The 19670-nt window shown below is 43.3% G+C and overlaps 2 long non-coding RNA genes across 5 annotated transcripts in view; one reads left to right on the top strand and one right to left on the bottom strand.

Annotated features, from left to right (window-relative positions):
* The window catches only part of LOC141129193 (uncharacterized), a 663735-nt gene extending 661026 nt beyond the window's left edge, over positions 1–2709 (bottom strand). For both annotated transcript variants that reach the window (XR_012241785.1, XR_012241784.1), the window contains exon 1: positions 2427–2709. This is a non-coding gene — a long non-coding RNA (uncharacterized lncRNA). The remainder of the gene's footprint in view (positions 1–2426) is intronic.
* LOC141129194 (uncharacterized) overlaps positions 1–19670 on the top strand; it is a 38765-nt gene that overhangs the window by 10630 nt on the left and 8465 nt on the right. Inside the window, exons 1-3 of one of the 3 annotated variants that reach the window (XR_012241787.1) lie at positions 145–460; positions 4428–4568; positions 8414–8506. This is a non-coding gene — a long non-coding RNA (uncharacterized lncRNA). Of the gene's footprint in view, positions 1–144; positions 461–1307; positions 4281–4427; positions 4569–8413; positions 8507–19670 lie in introns of those variants that run through there. The other 2 variants (XR_012241788.1, XR_012241789.1) reach the window with 2 other exon arrangements.

Below are 19670 nucleotides of genomic sequence, written 5' to 3'. Positions count from 1 at the left end.
TACCCCCAACAGTCATGAAGCACAATACATTATGTTTTGGATGATTTTCAATCATTTGTCCTTACCCATGTCATTACACATTATGGGCGCTGTTCAGAAATAACACATAAAAATTGCACTTCGAACCCCTCAACTGTGCCATCACTCAGCATGATCCTAACAATAGCTGCATCCTTGAATGGGAGGTAGCTGATCCCTAAGACAGTTTGCCCTCTGTCAGTGCCATATTCTAGAGCCAGATTTTTATAGTTGCCTATTGCAATTTATAATACAGACCGCTCCTTTAAATATTTCATGTGGCATTAAGCAGAATCGTAATAGGCTTCGGAGAGTCAACAGGAAAGCCGCACAATGAACTTGGAAGTTCAAAAAACAAAACAAAAAAAACAAGAATTCTCTCAACAATGACAAAAGCGACCCCCTGAGTTGACTGCAGGAACAGTAATTTCCAGGCAGACAGGTAATTTATCCTTCAATGGTCACTAGATAAATGGATGCAATAATGCAATGTATTCCCTATGTACAAAGAAGAATTCAGGTTAGAGTAAACAGTTGTATGTAAGTATAAAGCCGTAACGGGACTCTCCTGCTTCTCTGGTACCGCTAAGAATATAGATGCCCGTTCTGCTGAGTCGCCATTGATTTCAAGACACCCCCCCCCCCCTTCCCTTTTCATTTTAATCTCTTCCTGCCACAGAGGACTTAAGCTAAGAATTTCAGCACATGGTGTGAATGCAAAAACATGGAAGGAAGAATTTTGAAAGCGGATCCTGGCGATTTTTTTTTTTCTTTTTTCGATGCAGTATTTTTAAGCACTGTTATTTCCAAGAAATTCTAATTTATAATATGGGGAGGATTTTTTTTGGCACCGGCACCAGTGCAGATGTTATTCCTTAAGGAAGACGGTCTTGATTGCCTGGGTGAATAATGACCAGGCCCTGGCACTGAGCCAGGAGTCCTCTTACAGCAGAATGTAGAAAACCACTCTGCTACAGAAAAGAGGCCCCCAGAAGGATAATATATTATTACGCATGATTCAAATTACAGGATCTGCAGCAGGGGAGTGAGTGGCTGAACCAAGACACAGCCGCTGCTGCACACAGAATACTGATGATGAGATGATGGAATGCACGGCTCACTGAAAGAGCCACAGTTTATTGGTCACCTTCTCTGCGTTCTCTCCAGAGTCACGGCGTGCCTGATTATTACTCCGTCTCATTTTTTGCAGCTGATAGAGACCTTTTGTAAGGCTTTCGCTGGGATTCACGATTTCTGGGGGGGGGGGGGTTATTTTTTTTTTTTTCAACTCAGTTTGATCGACTGATTTAAAAAAAAAAAAAATATTCTATTTTTTTTTAAATAAAGAAACTGGACATCTCATTGCAATTTAATAAAAAGGCCTTGAGGACATACAAGGAAAAAAAAAAAGAAAAAAAAGTTGATAGGATTTTTGCCTAGCTGTGAAATTTCATCAAGATTTTTTCCCCCAGAATTAACCAAGGAATATTTCTACCTCTTGATAGGAAATGTGCATGTGCAGATAATGGTTGGTAGAGAGGATGGAGAATTTTACGCCAGACATCTTTTTAAAAAAACGCAAGTGTTATCAGCTGAGATTACTCATTACGCTATATACTCCAAGGCCGTTTATTTCTGTTTTATTTATCCCATTTATGGGATGCATTAATATTAACGCCTGCCTAATATCCATTTTGACTAATTCAATTCCGTTTGTCACAAGAATATATAGGCTTCTTGCCTAATGCGTATTTCTAAGCGTCTCATGATATGAAAAGATGAATATATGGTGTTTTATGTTAGGAGCAAACATTAAGGCATTGGCAATGAAGGAAGGTTTATCATTTATTCATAACTGATCTCACCGCTGTTTGTTAATGTGATTTCACCTTGATGGAAACAAATAAAGCACATTCATGCTTAACTTCACTCAGACTGTGACAAAGGCCAAAGAATGTCTTTCAACTCTCTTTAAATCCTCATTTTTAAAATAAAATATATATTAGAATGCGTTCAAGGTAAAAAAAAAAAAAAAATAGAACAGAAAAATAATAGAAAAGTTGATTAGGAAAAAAAAACAGTAATGACTGCAAAAATAAATCATAATAAATGTATAAAGATTTAAAAATAAAATACTGTTAAGTCGCAGGAAAGTAGTCAGCAGGAAAGGGTTAAAATGTAATCTGCTGCATTAAAAATGAAATAATTTTCTCAGTGACAGTGTGAGATAGCACATGCTCACATGATCGCTGGAACGGAGCCATCTTTTTTGCATAGCGATTTAAATTATGCAGGCAGAATAATTATTGGGGGACCTAATCACAACGAAAGCAAAAAAAAAAAAAAAAAAAAGATATAATATATGTTAAACAAGGTTCATTACTGCATGATGTAAATGAGTTTCTCACCAATATTGTCACTGATTGGCTGAGATGAGGAGCTGGTTTCAAACAGTGGAGCATGGCTGGATTGGCTGGTAGCTCTTCTGGTTACTGCCTGCTCAGGCAGTGCTCAAGTCAGACCCGTCCTGCGTCTCTCGCTGGTTGCTTCGCAGCAAATCTTGTTCAGCCCAGCTGTGTCTCCATAGTAGTGGTACCCTAAGCGAGAGTCTCCCTTCTGTTTCCCACAGCTCTTGTCTGCAAGGCGGTCGCTGCTGTGAAATACCAGCCTTTGGCATTGAGCCCAGACTGGGATCTTACATTCGTCTATAACAGAAAAACGAGGAAAAAAAAAAAAAAAATATTAAAGAAAATAAATATAAAAGCAATTCTTTTCTCAAAATTAATGCAAAAAGCGGACAGATTAAGCGTCCATTGGTATTCTTTATTACAGGCGCTTATTTATTTATTTATCTTTTTTCAATTCGTTTACAGCTTGCCCGCTGTACCCCAATTTTGTAAACACAATTTCTTTAAAATAAAAAAAAGTTAAAAAAAACAAATTTTTTTTTTTTTTTTTTTACCTCATTAACAAATTGCTTCTTGGCAAGCCGAAAAAAAAGTAGTTATGGGGAATTTCTGCGGAATTTGAGCACAGCGTCAAAATCTAATTAAAACCCTGCCATTAGTTTGTGCCTTTAATGAATGGTCTTTAACTATAAGGAATGACAGGGCATTATGAAAAAAAAAAAAAAAAAAAAAAAAAAGGAAATTCTGTTACAATTCAGCTGTCTGACCCCCCTGATAAAAGGGAATGCAGTCATACAGTCATATCAAGTTTAGCAGACAATGGAGTACCTACAAGCTTCCTCTAGACAAGTCCTTTATAACCAGTCAGTATTATGTGCTGCACACAGTGGCCAATCGCTATAGAGTATTCTGCAGCGGTGACACAATAGGTGCATTGGCCACTGTGTCCTGATAGAAGCCTGAGACATTTCTACATTATTAAACTGCATACGTCTTTAATATTCTCAGGGATAAAACAGCCCCGGCTGCCTAATTACTAAGAAGTAATTACTCTGCCTTTATTACCATCTACATGGACCACACATAAGCCGCACCCTAGCAATGGGTGGTGCACAATAGCGTACGTCACATAAATATGTATAGGGGCGTACAGTCAATTATATCAGCAGTCTTCAATTATCCCCTACGTACAACATTTTAATATTTGGTAAAGCAGAGATGTTCAGTTATAATCTTATTATCTCTGCTAGCCTATCCTAGGAGCATTTATTAAAAAAAATAAATAAAAATAAAATACTCATTTGGGCCACGCTGGGTGCGTCTGCAAAAATATGCATGGCGCCACACTCTGCCATCTCTCAACAGTTCAGAACGCAATTTCTTTACCATGTTTAAGTTATTAATAAAGCTTCTCAGCTATACTTAGCCATAGATGTTAATAAAAAAAAGGGGAGGGGGGGTCTACATATCGTAGACCCTTAAAATTGGATTCCTATTGTGTTAATCCCACCATGCGTGAAGTAAAGTGATGAGATAGCACTACTTTTCCTCAAATTAGTTAAAGGCGATGATTCACGCTGCATACTGGGAACCTCCAAGCTAATTTCAGTGATTTTTCTTTCCATATGCATCCTGGATTAACATATTCATGAACGAAATGGCTGTTATAACTGCGGATTTTAAGGGAGAGGATAAGCAAAAGCTCGACCATCTCGCGTCCACAATGAATATCATCAAGAAGAGGGGGGGAGGTGGAGGATACATTCGGAATAGGAATTTAAAAAAATTTTCATGGCTTTTTTTTTTTTTTTTTTTTTTTTTGGAAGGATATCAATTTCCAAGATTTAAGCGCCTGTAAGTATTCTGAACTTAGAAGCGAGAAAGGATCATTTGTCATTCGGTCATTTACCTGGGCTGTCATGATATCAAATCAACCATTTTAACAGGGTTTTAGCAAGTTTACTGTCATCACTACTTGACGCTGTGCTTTTATTATTACAGAATACATTCATGATTACAGAGAAGATCAAGGCGATGGGAAGAAACAAAGGACAGTCTGTATGTGTATGTTATGAATGGTGTGTCTTCCTGTAGAGATATGGAACATTACAGGCAAGGTTATTGGCTCTTGGAGCTCCAGCTGTAAGTTTTATGGATGGTTTTGTATGTATGTAATATAACTTCCCGGAGAAGTTAGGTTCTGCTTTATAGCGAATTATAAAAATGTACATTTTGCGTGATTTTTTTTTTAGAAGGCCCTTTCTATTCAACAATCAGCACGATGCTTTCATACTATGCTACAGGTAATAAAACAGCTAATGTTCACTCCTTAAGGTTATTTTGTCACATATTACATTAGATCGCAGCATTATAATACAACGCAGACACTTCTTTTACTTTATACATGCTCTCTGCCTTTATGTAATAATCAGCAGTGGAAAAAAATTCTGAAATGTTGGAGCCTTCGATTTAAAGAAGTGTGGGTGAAATGTGTTGGCTGCCATTGCTGAACTTCTTCTCGGAAATGTGAGTTTCCCAGTTACAATGGTGACATCAAAGCCTTCAATGTAATTATACACTATCCATTGCCTAATATTGAGACCTTCTGACTCTCTGCGGGATCTATTTTTTTCAAAAAGGTGCCAGTTTTCCATCAGTGATTGTTTGCTATTGGCAGCATGAATGTAGAGCCGTTTTCTGAGTTGTTTGATTCTACAATCCAGCACTGTCATACTGCTTTTCCCAAGATTGAGACACTTTAGATTTTTAAATCTACAGAATAGAACCCTGTCAGAAGTTACAAGCTCTTGCCACTGCTCAGTACTGAGCACAGAGATAGTTATTCAAAATGGCGACATGCTTAGCAGCTAATTGTCTGCTGCTAGAGGCATTTCACTGCCCATGGTGAATTCTGGTTTCATTGGTTATAATGATGCCATTGGTATCTAAGTGTTTTACTGGGGTGCTGGTATATTTTCATAATGTATGATTATAGATTGTAAGCATAGGTGTGCGCAGCCTATTGCATTAGGATGTGCACCCCAAAGTTTGCATACTGTACATAATCACACAGGCACATACTATTATAAATAAATGTATACAAACATTTTAAAATGTATTAAAATATGGACAATGTCAGTAGAGCAGTAGATGGTCGATGGTATCAATAGGGCAGTGGATGGTGTCAGTCGTTTTTTTATTTTTATTATTATTTTTTACACTTTTTGAAAACTCTTTTTTATAATTTTTTTTATTTCATTTTTTTTACTTTTTAGGAGCCCTGTTGGGGGACTTTGGTGAAATATCAGGGGTCTAAACAGACCCCTGATGTCTCACTTTGGAGACAGAGAAAGGGGCTGAGGGTACAGATTCCCCAGACCCTTTCTCTGCGGCCTCAGCTGCACTGGACAGTGAATGAATGGGGAGTGCTCTGTGCTGAGCAGCTTCCTGTTTCTTCACAAACACAGTTTACTATGCTCCAGTTAGGAATGGACAAAAGAGCGATCGGTACAAATCACTCACTGTATTCATTCAGAAAAAGAAGGGGCTGGTAAATGGCATTGCCCCCGGTGGTGGAAGTGGTGGCACGTATCACAGTACAATTCCTAGTATTGGAGGAGCACTTTATGGACACTTTAAGAAGTCACTTAATGTACTAAAGAGGACTTTATACGCACAGACTGATGTTTGATTTGTTTAATTATTTTATTTATTTATATATTGAATTTTATCTATGATTTAGCAGATTTTTTTGTGCAATTATGTCTATTATGATATGTTGTATGTTGGAATAAGCGCACCATTTTTTCAACAATACTATGGTAAATGACATAACAACACCAAATCAAATGCAGAATTTACACTGTTTTCAATGTAGTTTTAGAGTAGGGAAGGGTTAAATGGTTAGATAACCTTTATAAAAAATTCTCTATGTAGTCCATGAACATGATTTCTTCCTCCTTATCTGGTCAGCTCACCCCCCAGCAACAGTCACTTTAAAAAAAAAAATCAGACAGCCTCTCATCATGCAGTAACTAATAAACACCATCCCTTTATTTAAAAACAATATATAACCATTCACAAAATCAGTGCACTTCCATCCAGTGCACAAAGAATATTGCCTCCTTTACCAATTAAGATGTTGCCCCCTTAAGCAGTGACATCGGTACTGTGGGTACATCAGATTTCTTCCGGTTCCGGGCGTGATGACGTCACCTAGCTCCGGCTCTGACATGTTTTGTCATGTGACCAGTGACTTCATCAAAAGGGAAAAGCTGATCTTCTGAGTGGTTTTTATATTGTTTTAAAAACAAGATCTCTTTTAAAAGGAGATGGTGTTTACTAATTATTGCACCACAGGAGGCTGTCTGATTTTTTTGGAGTGACTGTTGCTGGAGGGTGAGCTGACCAGATAAGGAGGAACGAGGACCACCTATTGATAAATTTGGTGACTCTCTGGTGTGAATACCAGCCCTGGTAAATGGGCAGGGCACATATTGACATTACCATTGTGTAGGTCAAAAATATAGGTAAGTGGTTTTGTACAACAAATGATGGCGGACACAGAGTGGTGAAAAAAAAAGGCACATTGTATGGATTTGGAGGAAATTTATTTTTTTGGAATAATGTTCCTTTAATCATTTGCACTTGTTTGGGTGATGCTGGACTTCTAAATAATCACACAGACACTGTTTAGTGATGCATAAATGTATTTTATTGAAGACATTAGTAGTATACAATAATGTTTATTTATTAGTTAGATCGCTCATTTGATTATATTAATCGATTATTTTTTTTGTACTTGTTTTATATATCTAGTTAGTGGATGGAGCACTGACATTATATAAAAAAAAATATTCATGTAATTGTCACATTGATTGTTTGAATATATTGATTGTTGTGTTGATCTGCACTTTTTTTATACACAGTGTATCTATATATATATATATATATATATTTACCTAGAAAAATGGTGACGTGTTCAAAACGTATTTACTTATTTTACCCGCTATATACCTATGTGTATATATATATATATATATATAAAAATACATAAATAGAGAGAGAGAGTGATACAGTGTGTATATATATATATATATATATATAAACAGCTTTCATCAGTATTATTGTTTCCTCTGTTTGTGTTCTCTCCATGCCCTCCTGTGCCTTTTTGCCCTCCGAAAAATCCCTATTTTTTGGATATTTTGTGAAAGGGTCATAATCTCTGTCAGCCTTTATTTTTGTCAGTGTTTCTGCTAGTGAGATTCACCATTTCTTTTTGTCCTGGTGACACCAAGGCCCCATTCACACTTGGCGATGTGGAATCGCGGGTGGAATTTCCACAATTCTGCCCGGAATTCCGAATCGCGTGGTAGTTGGTGCAAAAATTCATTCTAAATGGCACCCAAACGCGGTGCAATTTTGCCACAATTGCCGCTGCAATCGTGGCAAACCATGACTTTAAAAATGCGTGGTCACTTAAAGAGCAGCAGGAGCTTTTTTTGGGGGGGGGGGCGATAAATGGGCATTGGGCAGCCCATTGAAGTAAATCCTGTAAAAATCTCTCGCACAAAATCGTGAGCAGGAAATCAAGTTCTGGCTACGCAAAGTGTGAATGATGTCCTACTGATGGATGTGTGATCCAAACTTTAAGCAGTTGCCAGAACAGGAATAGAAGGGGAATCTTCTAACGGTGACACTTGTTTCAGTGACAACTGTCTAAGAGGGTATTTACGTCACTTTGGAGAGTTTTCCAATTTTTTCCCATCATGCATACAGGACAGAAAGTGGTGGGAAATCTCTACAGTGGAACACAAATTGTAAAATAAACCTGAAGGGTTTTTGCCATTCCTGATTCCATCCAAGATGTTACAAAAAAGATTTGCTTTAGATAGATATAATTCAATTTTTTTGCCTAAAATGAAAGATAAAACATGATTGGTTGCTGTTGGTAACAACTTTATTTACGTTCACTTTCTTTTCATCAGGTTGAATGAATGGGCCCACCGTGAGACAAGGGAGAAGAACCTATGAAAATCGTGAGAATCCTACAGTAGAGCAATTCTGAAACGTGTAGAAGGGTAATTATGGAAAACACAATTAAAAGTTGTTTTCATTTAAATACTTACGAGCACCTGGTAGCATTTTCCATCCATAATTACAGTATATCATTCAGATTCAAACTCAGCAGGTGCTCACTATTGTTGACACTTAAGTCCTCGCCTTGAATAGGTTAAATGGACTCGATAAACAATGAGCTGTAGAAAATGCACGTTTCATAATGAAGAGCGGCTCTCATGGTTGGTTCTGTCTACATTTAGAGGTTTAATTTAGCAGGGGCTAAGCTTCCCGGGGTGAAGGAGATCGTGTGAGGACAGGGTAGTGCACGTACATTACAATGCATGGCATCCTAATATGTGGGAAAATAATCAGGTGTCCATACAAAAAACACCAAGTAAACCTTTACAATAACACAGTAGTCAATGGAACCACCTAAAATGTAATAATTAGAGGAGTTATATTTAAAGTTTATGTTCAAGCAAAAATGTTAAAAAAAAAGTATAAAAATGTTTCACATGTTTATTTATTGGTTTGGTGTTGTATATCATTGTATATATGACTGCCGAGGAGAAGAGAATTGTATATTCAGTAGTTGAAGGGGAAGTTTGTATATAAGGCTGCCAGAGGGAAAAATAAATATAATGCAACTTTTCTTGTTAGGAATAATATATTCCAACAACAGATTTAACACAAACCTGACACTTTGATTTGCAAACTAGGATAAATCCTCTTCACTACTGCATAGCAGATACTCTCTGCTGTCAGAACTTACCTATAAATGGTCCTCACCGCTATTTTGCCGCATGAAATGCTGGCACTGCCCAAATTTTGCATGAACACTCATTTATGGCCCCATTCACATCTATGGGGGCTCACTGTGCATGTATGGAGAATGTAAAAACCAGAGAGGACCATGACTATCATGTGGACATAAAAAAAGCACCTGGAGGTGGGGAGGGGGGGGGGGCGGGGGGGGTTAGGTTAGTTTGGGGCGGTGGTCTTCAAACTGTGGCCTAGAGGCCGGATGTGGCCCTTTGCTTGCCTTTATCAGACCCTTGGGACACTCTTCTTCCACTCTTCTTCCCACGGACCTCAACAACGGGACACTATTCCTCCCACTGACACCAATGATAGTGCACTATTTTTTCCATTAACACCAATAATTGGGCACTATTCCTCCCACTAACACCAATGATGGTGCACTATTTCTTCCACTAACACCAATAATGGGGCACTATTCCTCCCACTAACACCAATGATGGTGCACTATTTCTTCCACTAACACCAATGATGGGGCACTATTCCTCCCACTAACACCAATGATCGTGCACTATTTCTTCCACTAACACCAATGATGGGGCACTATTCTTCCCACTAACACCAATGATGGGGGCACTATTCCTCCCCACTAACACCAAGGCTGGTGGACTATTCCCCCCACTAACACCAATGATGGGACACTGTTCCTACCACTAACTCCAATGATGGTGCAATATCCCTGCCACTAATACCAATGATGGGACCCTATTCCTCCCACTAACACCAATGATGGTGCACTATTCCTCCCACTAACACCAAGGCTGGTGGACTATTCCCTTCCACTAACACCAATGATGGGATACTATTCCTCCCACTAACTCCAATGGTGGTGCAATATTCCTTCCACTAACTCTAATGATGGGACACTATTCCTCCCACTAACTCCAATGGTGGTGCAATATTCCTTTCCACTAACTCCAATGATGGTGGACTATTCCTCCCACTAACACCAATGATGGGACACTATTCCTCCCACTAACACAATGATGGTACACTATTCCTCCCACTAACACCAAGGCTGGTGGACTATTCCTCCACTAACACCAATGATGGGGCACTATTCCTTCCACTAACACTAATGATGGGGCACTATTCCTCCCACTAACACCAATGATGGGGCATCATTCCTCCCACTGCACCAATGATGGGGCACTATTTATCCCACTGATACCAACAATGCCCAGTTTATCCAAATTGATGCCAGGACAATTTCTACTTCCAATGGCCACAATCCGCCCCCTAAAGTCTGAAGGAGAGGTAACTGGCCCTTTATTTAAAAAGTTTGGAGACCTCTAGTTTAGGAGATAGGGAGGGTGGAATAATACACTTTTTTATTTGTGTTTTGTTCTGTTTCAAATGCCACTTTATGCATTCTCATACCTCCTTAGAACCAGTCTGTCTGGACAGTATGATCATCTACTGTCTTGACACCATCCACAGGCAGCTTAACTCTTCAATACAGACGTTGAATTCAAATACTTCCAGTTTCTTTAACTATAACAACACAGTTCCTTTCCAAAGCCCTCTCTCTGCAAAGAACACTGACTGAGGGAAGGCCCTCTCACTAAACATGACTAAGGGATGTGCCATATCGTGAGGCTCTCCTAATTAACCTTACACTACCCTATTACCCTTTTTCTTAGCAAATGACCAGACGACACAGTACTTTTTTGGAGTCGAATGGCCATAGCAGCCTTTTATTATAACAAAATAAAATTACCAACGCTTTTTCAAACATATAACTCAATGTATATAATACATTTTCAATAAACATTAACCTAATACACATCCTTATAGATTTTTGATCTAGAGATCTTTGAAGGCCAATTACAAATTCCACCAACTAGTTGTATCGGTACACCAATGAAAGGCCCCATGCCGTGTATTACGCAAGCTCAGGGACAAGCAGCTACTTCCTTCCAGATACAACCTATTAAACACCATTGTGAGGGAAAGGTCGCCCATACCTCCAGTATGGGCCCAACCCCCTCCCAAACCTCCATTATTTTTATTCACCACCTTCAAAGACCCCATAGACCTACCGCTGCTACGACATCAAAAAAGGAAACCATCCTTAAACTGTCAAAAAAAAACCCATACTGCACCAAATACCAATTAAAATATCCCAACCCTTCAGCAATCCAGCACCACAAACATAAAATAAGGGAGGGAGGGTGGGAAATCACCTGTTCTCGACAATCTTCTCACCCTCATTACCGCTCCTAAACTCCACCCGCCAAAGATACCTAAACTCCCCCCACTGTCCTACCTCCTAAACCCATGCCTACGCCTCACTGTCCCACCCCAGCCATGCTGGCCCTACCCCTAAGTACACTCAGCTCCGGGCCATTACTTGACTAAGGGATGTGCCATATCGTGAGGCTCCCCTAATTAACCTTACACTACCTATTACCCTTTTTCTTAGCAAATGACCAGACGACACAGTACTTTTTTGGAGTCGCATGGCCATAGTAGCCTTTTATTATAACAAAATAAAATTACCAACACTTTTTCAAACATATAACTCAATGTATATAATACATTTTCAATAAACATTAACCAAATACACATCCTTATAGATTTTTGATCTAGAGGTCTTTGAAGGCCAATTACAAATTCCACCAACTAGTTGTATCAGTACACCCATGAAAGGCCCCACGCCGTGTATTAGGCGAGCCCAGGGACAAGCAGCTACTTCCTTCCAGATACAACCTATCAAACACCATTGTGAGGGAAAAGTCGCCCATACCTCCGTATGGGCCCAACCCCCTCCCAAACCTCCATTATTTTTATCACCACCTTCAAAGACCCTATAGACCTACCGCTGCTACGACATCAAAAAAGGAAACCGTCCTTAAACTGTCAAAAAACCCCATACTGCACCAAATACCAGTTAAAATATCCCAACCCTTCAGCAATCCAGCACCACAAACATAAAATAAGGGAGGGAGGGTGGGAAATCACCTGTTCTCGACAATCTTCTCACCCTCACTGATTACCGCTCCTAAACTCCACCCCCCAAAGATACCTAAACTCCCCCCACTGTCCTACCTCCTAAACCCATGCCTACGCCTCACTGTCCCACCCCAGCCATGCTGGCCCTACCCCTAGTTACACTCAGCTCCGGGCCATTACTTGACTAAGGGATGTGCCATATCGTGAGGCTCCCCTAATTAACCTTACACTACCTATTACCCTTTTTCTTAGCAAATGACCAGACGACACAGTACTTTTTTGGAGTCGCATGGCCATAGTAGCCTTTTATTATAACAAAATAAAATTACCAACACTTTTTCAAACATATAACTCAATGTATATAATACATTTTCAATAAACATTAACCAAATACACATCCTTATAGATTTTTGATCTAGAGGTCTTTGAAGGCCAATTACAAATTCCACCAACTAGTTGTATCGGTACACCCATGAAAGGCCCCACGCCGTGCTCAGGGACAAGCAGCTACTTCCTTCCAGATACAACCAATTAAACACCATTGTGAGGGAAAGGTCGCCCATACCTCCGTATGGGCCCAACCCCCTCCCAAACCTCCATTATTTTTATCACCACCTTCAAAGACCCCATAGACCTACCGCCACAGCACACACATGTGAAACCTTACGTGTGTGTCGCCCTCCACATCTGAAAAGCCCGCTGAACCCCATCCTGCAAACCCAGCTGCCACAGGTTGATACCGATAGCATTCAGGTGCACGCCATCCGAGCGCAAAAAAAGCCACGTTTCCGCCTCCAATTCCCGGTGACGAACCGCTAAACCCCCGTTCCTCACAAAAAATTTTGCTACCGCTTTGTTAACTTTTATCCGGGCTCTGTTCAATCCTGCAACAGAGTGAGCCAAACGCCACGCTGTTCTGGCCACAATATCCAACCATATAAAAATAGTATCTGGTATGAATGATTGGAGCCGCAGCAAATCAAATTTGATGTCCCTGATCAATTCCCGCACACGCCGTAACCCCAGGTCATTCCCCCCCACATGCAGCAAAACCACATCAGGGGGGCGATCCAATCTAGCAAACCGTTGCATTTCCGGAACTACCTTGGACCACAGCATGCCCGAGAATCCAATCCATCGCACTATCCCGTCCCCCCCAGACAAACCCAACAACCTGCCATCCTTCCTAACATCTGCCCTTCTGGCACCCCAATACACATATGAGTGTCCAAGTATCCACACCAAGCAGGTTGCTGAATCTGAAAGAAAAGGAACAAGGAAAAAGGGATAGGGAAAAATAAAACATCACTCCATCTCCCAAAAAATTGACCCCTTTGAAGACCTAACATGTAACATAAGAAAAAATGAGAGTGAGAGGAGCCACAACCGTAATCCCCCATGCCCCCCCCCCCCCCCCCACTTCCCAAACACAGGATTTAAAGATTCCTTTTTTATTAGGATTATTATCTTTTTTTTTTTAAATAAATGCTCACAACAAAGTTGGGCGAACGTATAATCTAAACCTTGACGATTCCCAACATCCAATACGATGAACCACTGTATCATCCAAACCCCACCGAACCACTTTGGTGGCCGCACCAATGCGGAATGAATGAGAAGAATAATCTGCCGCCTGCAAACCCGCAGCCCCTAAACATTTTCTAAAAACCTCTTGAAATTGAAAAAGGGACACAGCCGTCCCATCCTCATGACGGAAGAAAACCCGCCAGCCGGCCTAATTCTCCAAAATCCCCCCACAGCCGCCACCGGACATTTCAGAGAACCTGGAACCGACCTCAACTCCACCCAAGCCCCTTTTCCCAACTGATCCGTCTTAGATCTTCTTAGGAACACCCCCAGAGCATCCCCTTCCAGCCATCCAAACCACCTTCCCCTTTTTTATTCCTGCTCACCAGCTCACCCACCCGAAAAGCCCCAAAAAAAGCCAATGTAAACACGGGCGGAAACAACACCCACTCAAAACAAGACACGCAAACTTTTTCCAACTGTGCAACCACTTCCCCCAGGACCGCAAAAGAGACTGGGCGTCTGGTATCAGCTGCCGTTCTACACGCGCGATAACCACGCATAGCACGCCGAACCATAAAAGCCTTAGTAGCATCCCGTTGACCTGCCAACTGAAACATAAAGGCCAACCCAGCCAACCTACGGGACATATAAGAAGCCGATACCCCACTCTCAAAATTCCGACCTATAAAGTAAAGCAGCAAATGTACTCTACCTTCATCATGCTCACATCCCCCTACTTCCCGCACCAAAGCATCCCATTCTAACCAAACCTTGCTGTATGCTTGCCAGGTAGCCGCAGAAACCGATCGATGTATCAACAACTGCGCAGTGGTAACACTATGCTCCATAACCTCTCGGGGCAAGGAATCCCGCACACATCCGTTTCCGGCGCCAATTGACGAATTCTATCCCACTGGAAACGAGACAACGCATCAGCCAATGAATTATCAACATGCACAGCAGTCACAAAACAGTTAATACATAAACAAAGCAAAACCAAATGCCGCAGTAAGCGCACAACTGGTGGGGAAGAAGCAGTATTATTATTGATGGCCTGTACCACCCCCATATTATCGCAATGAAAATGTACGCGGCAATTCTGAAAGTCTTCCCCCCATAGCTCCACTGCCAGCACTATGGGAAACAATTCCAACACCGCCAGATTACATACCAAACCATCCTCCCTCCAGGACGCCGGCCACTCCCCGGCACTCCACTTACATTGGCAAAAAGCCCCAAAACCGCCAGAACCTGCCGCGTCAGTGAACAGTTCCATATCACAATTGGAAACAACCTTTTCCAACCACAGAGATCGGCCATTATAGGTTGCCAGGAACGAGTCCCAACTTTCAAATCCTCCTTGTGATCCACCCCTAAATTAATATAATGATGCGGAGCACGGACACCGGCCGTGGCCGCCAGGCGTCTGCAGAAGACACGCCCCATGGGCATGATGCGGCAGGCAAAATTTAACTTGCCAAGCAACGATTGCAACGCTCGAAGCTGAATCTTCCTCACCCTTAAAGCCCCAGCCACCTCCAGCTGCAAACCTTCCAACTTGTCCACGGGTAAACGGCACTCCATAGCCACAGTATCGATAACGATACCCAAAAAACACAACTCAGTAGCCGGTCCCTCTGTCTTATCAGCGGCCAACGGCACCCCAAAGTCTTCAAACAGATGCTGAATTGTGGCCAACAGAGACGCACATACCATGTTCCCCGCAGGCCCTATACACAAAAAATCATCCAAATAATGGATGACAGATGACAAGCCGGACACATCCCGCACCACCCATTCTAAAAAAGAACTAAACTGCTCGAACAATGAACAGGGGATCGCACACCCCATGGGCAAACATCGATCAACAAAAAATTTTCCCTGCCACCAACATCCCAACAGACGGCAGCAATCAGGATGAACCAGCAAGAGGCGAAAAGCAGCCTTGATATCCGTTTTTGCCAATAAGGCCCCTTTTCCCAAACGCTGGACCCAATCGACCGCCCTATCAAAAGATGTATAAGACACAGTACACAGGCCCGGGTCAATAGAGTCATTAACTGAACCCCCACGCGGATGGGACAAATGATGAATGAGCCAAAACTTGTTCGGCTCCTTCTTAGGAACCACACCCAAAGGGGATATGACCAAGTTGGGTACTGGCGGCAACTCAAACGGGCCGGCCATACGTCCCAACAAAACTTCTTTTAACAACTTTTCCGTGACGACCCCAGGGTGTTCTTTAGCTGACTTTAAATAATCCGCCATCGGCGGAATCACCTGCAGCCGACTATTCAATTTGAAACCCTCCGTAAACCCTAACTCCAAAAGCTCAGCCATGGCCCGATCAGGATAGCGCCTTAGGAAGGGAACCATCCTTTTTACCATCACCGGCGTCATCCCCTTTTCCCCACCTTTTCCCCCGTCCCTGTTTAAAGCACCGGGACTGTGAATGTGAACCCCCACAGGTGGAACACTCATGTCGGAAATGACACTTTGCCCCGAATTTACAGGTGCCTGCACTGAATTGCCAGCAGAAACCCATGCGACTACCGGCCGGTTGTCCGGCTGAGTCCAAACCCCCGGCCCCACCCTGAAAGGGAGGCCCCGAACTTCTAGGAGAGGACATTAGCTTCATCCAAAGGCTAATGTCCTTATGGTCCGACCGTAAAGACGGGCGGACCGCCTTCCTCTGCCGGAACTGCTCATCATAGCGCAGCCAAGCAGTCCCCCCATTCCGCAATCGAATCAAGGTAGCAAAAAAGCGGCGAGCAATTCTCCGGCGCCTTTTCCCCAATCATGCTTGCCAAAATCGCAAACGCTTGCAACCAGTTTGCAAACGTGCACGGGATCAATCCATAATGCCGCTTCTCCTCCTCCTCTTTCTTGCTCTCATCGGGTTTAACTTTGTCCAAGTTAAACTTCTCCAAGGGAAGCAAAGAGAAGATTTCGACATCCTCACCTTTCCAAATGCGCTCTTTCACCTCTTTAAATGAGCGCCCAAAGGCCCCTCAAAACAGACGTATACATCGCATTTGGCGGCATCCGCCAAATGCACCCCATCCACACCTACTGTCCCTTTGCCAACCGCCACAGCATCACCAGCTGCCGCCGTTGTACACGCCACCACCGCCGGCCCCGCCGGGCGGGGCCACCGTATGGACCACCCGTACTCGGACCCCCTACCAGCCCTGGACTTCCCGCCAACACCACCGGGGCCGACCCCGCCTGCCCAGACCCAGGACCAGTAGCAACGTGGGCTGCAGCCCATGCCGCCACCGGGGAAGCATCTGCTACCGGCCGCGTACCAGCCTCACAGCGCGCCAACACCTCACTCAACCCCGCCAACAATGTTTGCACCACCCCCACATCTCGTTACTCCAACGGACAGCGACCCACTACCCTGACCTAACCCACCAGAGCCAACCCCTTGACCCATTACTACCCCAGTACTCCCATCCCTGCACCCAGAAGCCCCCTTGCTAATGACAGGAGAGGAAAAAGTTACAGAAAGGTTCTCACCTGGCTGTCGCTGCCGCACCGGACATCCAGCCGTGTCGCCCATTCCACGTGCCGCCTCTTGGATCATGCTCGCATCCCGCTCATCCAACTCTCCCTCCGACAGACTGTCTTGGGAACTCCCGGCCTCCTTGAGGCTGCATCATCGGATTCCCCGTCGCTGCCGAGCGCCTTGCAGTGACGTCCTCACCACGCGCTGCACCACTCCGTGCCTCACGCTCCACACGACTGCCACGCTGAGCTTCAGGCCGGGCAGGAGAAGCCCACCTGGCCACCAATCTGGACCATACACTGCCCTGGTCTCCACGATGACGCGGTGGCACATCTACCGGTCTCCTCCTCCCTCTCCATTCGGGATTACAGGCCTCGGCCGTTCCTGGCAACAAGCCAGCACCCGTCAAGGCATCTCTCCCCCGCCGAGCCTCCCTCCGCTCAGGCGGGGAGCCCTGAGAGGCGGCCGGCGTCCTTCTAGTATCCACCACAGGGGGGGGCGGGAGCAGGGCCAGCCGACAGGCTCCCCCCGAGTCCGCCCTGAGTGGGGATTCATCCCGACCGCTCCACCATCCACCACCGGCTTCTTCCTGGCAGGCGGCGCCGGATCCTGCACCATCCAGCCAATGCACCAATCCGCTCCCGGGCACCATCCATCGGCAGGCTGAAACGCTCAGGAGGCCTAAACCTCCTAGCACATGGCCGCTCCGGAGGAGGGGGGCCGGCGGGTGCGCTGGAGGGTGCCTGGCTGGGGGTCTGCAATAAACTAGACACAGTAGCCTGCAGCCAGTCAGCGCCTCTCGCCGCCGTCTCCTCTCGCAATCTCTCAAACAGCTTTTCTAAGTCTCCCATCGTGCCGCTCTGCCTAACGGGGACCGCTAGCCGGGAAATCACCTGTTCTTGACAATCTTCTCACCCTCACTGATTACCGCTCCTAAACTCCACCCCCCAAAGATACCTAAACTCCCACCACTGTCCTACCTCCTGAACCCATGCCTACGCCTCACTGTCCCACCCCAGTCATGATGGCCCTACCCCTAGTTACACTCAGCTCCGGGCCATTACTGGAGGGGAGGACAGAAGGAGATGCCAAACCACACAGTAAACAAGTTTTAGTGACCCTAAACTGCCAGAAGATGTCAGCACACTACAGAACCATATACAGTTCGATGCAATAACAAAACAAAAAAATATATATAGGTAGGACAGAACATCCCTGTCATCTCTAAACCACTGGTGCTGAAAAGACTTCAAAAAAGTTGATCTGGACAAACACTTCATTTCTTGGATGGAGGAGCAACAGAGACGCCTTTGGAAAGCAGCATTGTTAATCTGTATTGATGGTAGTGTTAGATGTACTAGCAAATTAACTCAAATAACAAATTAAAGCCAAACTCCAGTTAATACTTTTTAACCAGTTACAGCTAACTTTTTTTCCTTTTAGGATAAAGGCTTTACTTACTGTATATGAATAAAAGCTGATCATTGTATGTTAAGTGGCTCGTCTCAACGCTTTAACTGACACTTTTGCTGAACAGCTGGATCTGTTAAAGCCACCACAACCACCACCATGCTGCAATATAACAAAATGTTGTTGTTCAGTTTAATACCGCCTTAATGGGCAACCAGTCAAGGCAGCAGTATTCTATATATACCGTGCCATGAAAAAGTATTTTCCACATTTTGTCATGTTACAATCAAAACCGTAAATGTATTTTATTGAGATTTTATGTGATAGACCAACACAAAGTGGCACATAATTGTGAAGTGGAAGGAAAATGATAAATGGTTTGCAATTCTTTTTACAAATAAACTAAAATCTAGTGGAACCAATTTCCTTCAGCTAATTAGTAAATAGAGTCCACCTGTGTGTAATGTAATCTCAGTATAAATACAGCTGTTCTGTGAAGCCCTCAGAGGTTTGTTAGAGAACCTTAGTGAACAAACAGCATCACAAAGGCCAAGGAACACACCAGACAGGTCAGGGATAAAGTTGTAGAGACATTTAAAGCAGGGTTGGGTTATAAAAAATATCCCAAGCTTTGAACATCTCACGGACCACTGTTCAATCCATCATCCAAAAATGGAAAGAGTATGGCACAACTGCAAACCTACCAAGACATGGTCATCCACCTAAACTGACAGGCTGGGCAAGGAGAGAATTAATCAGGGAAGCAGCCAAGAGGCCCATGGTAACTCTGGAGGAGCTGCAGAGATCCACAGCTCCGGTGGGAGAATCTGTCCACAGGACAACTATTAGTCGTGCACTCCACAAATCTGACATTTATGGAAGAGTGGCAAGAAGAAAAAAACATTGTTGAAAGAAAGCCATAAGAAGTCCCATTTGCAGTTTGCGGGAAGCCATGTGGG

Source organism: Aquarana catesbeiana, linkage group LG02 (genome assembly GCF_042186555.1).
Source record: "Aquarana catesbeiana isolate 2022-GZ linkage group LG02, ASM4218655v1, whole genome shotgun sequence".
Classification (NCBI taxonomy): domain Eukaryota; kingdom Metazoa; phylum Chordata; class Amphibia; order Anura; family Ranidae; genus Aquarana; species Aquarana catesbeiana.
Note: the sequence above shows the minus strand (reverse complement) of the source record. Positions and strands in the feature narration are given on the sequence as shown.